This window comes from Triticum dicoccoides, chromosome 5A (assembly GCF_002162155.2).
Source record: "Triticum dicoccoides isolate Atlit2015 ecotype Zavitan chromosome 5A, WEW_v2.0, whole genome shotgun sequence".
In the NCBI taxonomy this organism is placed as follows: domain Eukaryota; kingdom Viridiplantae; phylum Streptophyta; class Magnoliopsida; order Poales; family Poaceae; genus Triticum; species Triticum dicoccoides.
Genome location: NC_041388.1, coordinates 570,158,181 through 570,163,535, shown reverse-complemented (window position 1 = coordinate 570,163,535; position 5,355 = coordinate 570,158,181). Strand labels below are relative to the sequence as shown.

Below are 5,355 nucleotides of genomic sequence, written 5' to 3'. Positions count from 1 at the left end.
ATCTCTAAAAAGATTGTGGGAACAAAAGTATACCAGTTAGAAATCATTCAAAAGTGGCCCCCCTCAAAAACATTTCATCCTCTGCCACTAGCTATAGTCCCACGAATGCGTAGTTTTACCCCTCCCATAAATGGAGAGAAAATTATGTTAGAATTGTTTAACACCTGCAAGAAAAACTATGTCTAAATAATAATTAATTTTTTTACTTATTGTTCATGTACAATATATTTAAAAATATATGATGAAAAAGATAGTACATGTCAAAAATATTTGCTTGATTGTTGGACACGAATAGTGCTATATACACAGTCCCTAAACCTAGCCAACATTGGTTCATGAAAATCAGTGTTACCTCCGTAGTGAAGCACAAACATTGTACTAGAATAAACTTTACTATTTACAGTATAATGCGATATGTTTTGGGCATCACTAAGCAACTCCAACAAAGGCATGAAGGGATACTGACAACTAGGTAGACATTTATGTGATTTAAATTCCACACACCTTTAGTACACTTCTGAAATATGTTCATATTTTTTCCGCAATACATATTTTCATGGCAGCATGGAGGATTTCAAAGAGTTTGTTCATGTCATCATGCCTAGCGGTGGATCGTGGAATGAGGAATGGGGGTGGGGGGTCTTGAGCAATTGGGTTAGAAAAGTGTGGTTTTTTTCACCCGTTGCAACGCATGGGCATTTGTGCTAGTGAACCTAAAGTATTGATTTGGCTTCATGAATGTTGATACTTTTTTCTAGAAGTTCGGTCAAAGTAAAGATATTTTGACTTCGGACAAAACTTATATGCAGATAAAAAAGGACCGGTGAGAGTGCTTGTCATTTCATTATTTCCTTCCTAGTAGCCTATGATCATGATGGATATAAATATATATCACTATAGTGATAATAATATCGACAACGGCGTAAGTTAATATAGACCAAAGTGGATGGGCCATAATAACTTCAACAAAACCAGTTTCCATCACTACTAATGTGACCTGTACCGGTAGCTCGTGGGAAGAAAACCCTCTACGTTTACATCCATCGTGATCAAAGATCCTTGCCTAAATTCAACTTCCAAGTTCCATGAAAAAGATACCATAGTTTGACTAGTAGCTTTAAAGGTTCATTAGCTATTATGTTTTTAATTTCTTTTAGTTTTAGAAAGAATAGGTACGGCTAACTATCTCAAGATAGACATCCACCACCAAATAAGCAAAAAGACTATTATATTTCCTAATTGGTGAGTGATTGGTTACTGACCAACTGCTAATTAAGTGCAATTTGGAGACTTTTCTCGAGCGTATAACTACCTCTGTTGGAGCTACAAATATATTCTTGTAGTGGCAAGCTAATTATTGGCTAGTCAACATGCATTTCACAATGAGAAACAACGTGCACCACAATGGACTTAGATCGAGGGAACTTGTCTATAAATGAAGCCATCGCCATGTTCGATTGCAGGATGCATAAATCGAAGTAGTACGACAATAGCATATCCCCCGCTACCCTCATGATAATAATGTCGAGTAGTTTCTCGCAAGAGCTGCTCATCTCCACTCTCGTGCTACTTGTCCCTATGTACTTCTACTTTAGGTATAGTAGTAGATCAAAGAACCCAACAATGCTTCCCACAAACTGGCCAATATTGCACATGTTACCTTCCTTCCTGGCCAATTCCCACAACTTGCATGACTATCTCTCCATAGTGCTTGCCGAATCAGGCCACAACTTCAAGGCGCATGGCCTGGTTGGGAGCGGGATGCGGTTGCTCATCACCTGCGACCCCGCGAATGTATGACACATCTTCACCACAAACTACACCAACTTCCCCAAGGGAGCAGAGTTTGCCGCCATCTTTGACATCATGGCTGGTAGCCTCTTCAACATTGATGGTGCACCCTCTCTTCGGCCGCGCGCAAAAATCCAGAGCGTGCTTAGTAGCCCACGGTCGGTTGCTAGTATGGCAACTTGCTGCCGTGACAAGGTGGAGAATGGCCTTCTACCATTATTTTCCCACCTGGCAAGCACCGGCACTCTGTTCGACATGCAAGAAGTGTTTTCCAGGTTTATGTTTGACTTGGCTGCCACACCTCTCTTTGGCGTGGACCCTGGCCTCCTGTCCTTCTCCTTAGACATGTCGATGCCACCCATGGATGCCGTGGTCGCGATGGACACGGTCATGGAGGTGGGATTTATCCGACACTTAATTCCAGCCTCTTGCTGGAAGGCAATGAGGCGCCTAAACATCGGTTCCGAGAGGAAGCTTCATACGGCGCACACGGTGCTAAGATTTGCTGCAAAGATGATCGAGGAGAGGAGTAAGATAACTCTCAATGGGAGAAGATGTGCATTGAGTAATGATGATGAACACGAGGATATTCTATCTTCCTACATAAATGACCCAGACTACACAGACAATGACTTGCTCCATGCGGTGCTCCTCAGCTTCATGCTTGCTGGGCGGGAAACGATTGGTACCATTCTACCCTGGGTCTTCTACAACCTCGCCCAGAACCCTGGCATTGTATCAATTATCCACAGTCAACTCTCACCCATTGCATTGCGCAAAGTACCCGCAAGTACGGGTGCCATGGTGACCTTTGAACCAGAGGATACAAAACCTCTGGTCTATCTCAGAGCTGCGTTGTACGAGACTCTTAGGTTGTACCCATCGGCACCTATTGAGCGCAAGACAGTGGCTGCTGCTGATATCATGCTGAGTGGCCATGAGGTGAAGGCCGGGGACATCATCCTTATTTCTCTCCACTCCATGGGGAGAATGGAAGACCTATGGGGTAAAGACTGCCATGACTATAACCCGAATAGTTGGTTGTAAAAGGATGGCAACACCCTGAGGTACATACCATCTCACAAGTTCTTGGCCTTCAACTCAGGCTCGAGGATCTTCCCTGGCAAGGAGATTGCGGTTATGCAGATGAAGACCGTCGTTGCGACTGTGTTGTGGAACTTTGATGTCGAGGTGGTGGAAGGGCAGATCATCCAGCCCAAGCCATCTTGTATACTACAGATGAAAATTGGATTTATGGTTAAACTGAGGAAGCGAGAATTGTAACATTACACAATCCTTTTGTTTAAACTTACTTAAGGGTCCTGCATGGTTCTTCCCAGGCCTGGAATCTCAGTATTGTATTTATATACATGGATTGCTATTTATTTGATAAAATAATAAGGACATATGTTTAAATTTATATCTATTATTTGCATACATTTTCTGTTGAGTCGGGAACGAGGATGAGGATCGAAGGATAGCTTGCCTCGGAAGCATTTTCTGTCTCTCTTGGACGGAGGAGTGGGCATAGTTGGCCTGATTGTGGATGTGCTTTGTATTTTGTCTTGTTGATGCACTCATGGTTTCTACTTAGAATCAATCGAGAGGCCATACCTAGATTATTAGCATTTTTGTTTGATTGAGCTGTATGTAATCAGACAGGTTTAGGTCGCTATTCAAGTTGAGTGAATGAATGCGCACCAGCTCCATGAACATCCTCATTGAGCCCACCTATCAACTCCACTAGTACCACATTTTAGACATTAGCAATGAGAGAGAGACACACACACACAGAGAGAGACGAAGCCATCTAATGTATGGCAAGAACAAATGTTATACAGTTGGCTTTGATATATGGGACCCCTTTGATAGTTTGTTTATCACTTTTGGATACTAATTATTTTCTAAGGAAATGTCATTTATCGCATGTGGAATCAACATCTGTTTTGAAGGAGTGTCATGAAGGATATACATTTCTTTCTTCTGTTTCTATCGACCTACGACCACCATGGTCTTAAATATACACCACGATCAAAGTTTTAAATAGCGGCATAAGCGTTAGCAGATAAATGGGTGCTATAGTGCCGAGATAGCGTGCTATATATTTAAAATTATGACCAATATACATAATATGGATCACCATGAAATAAATATGAATCGCAATAAATAATAAGTAATAATAACATCGACAGCTAAATATCTTTCTTTGCTGCTTCTATGACCGGGTAACAAGCGAGAAATGAGCACTCTATATTTTAAGCATCATGGTCATAGATCCTTGTGTGAATACAACCGTAAGTTATCTCCAAATACACATATTTGTAATAATGGCATTAGTGTCCATTACTAACTTGACACTCAATTAACCAAGAATTCGGTTATTTTGCTTTGGAGTCCAATGTTCTTTTTCACGTTTTCTATGCTCACCCGGTGGGCCATTTAGGTACGGGCGGGAATAAAACCTAACACTGATACTGTACTATATGAATTATATGTTGTTGCAGTCAATAGCTATTTTTTTGTCTTCATTTCTGATTAAATGGATCTAACACTGATGATGTCGGTTGCTTGCGTGTGTGGCCATCCGGTGGCATGTGACGTCGTGGTTGTGTCACATGTCGGTGGCCAGGTTGGCCGGTGATGCCCATGTCATGTGGGTTGGGTTGTAACGGTTTTAGCCCGGTTTTCTGTCAATTAACCAGGCAATTCTCTTCTCCTTAATCAATGAAAATGGCAAATCTTTTGCCTTGTTTCAAAAAGTTAAGTAAGGACTCAAAGTAACATGCCCACATGTAGATATTATTTCCTAATTAAATAGATATTCCTTGCATGTTGAATAAACATTCGAGCGGGAGGAGAGTCATAATCAATAGGACCAGCCTATGATCATGATGGATAGAAATATATATCACTATAGTGATAATAGTATCGATAACGACGTAAATAAATATGGACCGCACTGGATGGGTCCTAATAACTTCAACAAAACCAGCTTCCATCACTACTAATGTAGGCGGTCCCGATAGCTTCTGGGAAGCAAACACTTTACGTTTATATCCAGCGTGATCAAAGATCCTTGCCTAAATTCAACTTTTAACTTCCATGAAAAAGATACCATAGTTTGACTAGTAGCTCTAAAGGTTCATTAACTGGCAAATTTCTAATTTTCATAGTTTCAGAAAGAATAGATACGGCTAAGTATATATCTCAAGATGGACATCCACCACCGAATAAGTGAAAAAGATTATTGTATTTCCTAATCGGATAGTGATTGGCTACTGACCAAGTGCTAATTAAGTATGATTTAGAGACTTTTCTCAAGCATATAACTACCTTTGTTAGAGCTACAAATATAATATTCTAGTTGCTAGCTAATTATTGGTTAGTCAACACGCACTTCATAATGCGAAAGAACGTGCACATCAATGGACTTAGATCGAGGGAACTTCTCTATAAATGAAGCCATCGCCATCTTCGATCGCAGGATGCATAAATCAAATTAGTACGACAGTAGCATATCCCCCACTACCCTCGTGATAATATTGTCAATTAGTTTCTCGCAAG

At 40.8% G+C, this 5,355-nt stretch overlaps 1 pseudogene; it reads left to right on the top strand.

Moving 5' to 3' along the window:
* Positions 1–564: 564 nt before the first annotated feature.
* LOC119297918 lies at positions 565–3,075 on the top strand (annotated as a pseudogene).
* The last annotated feature ends 2,280 nt before the right edge of the window (positions 3,076–5,355 follow it).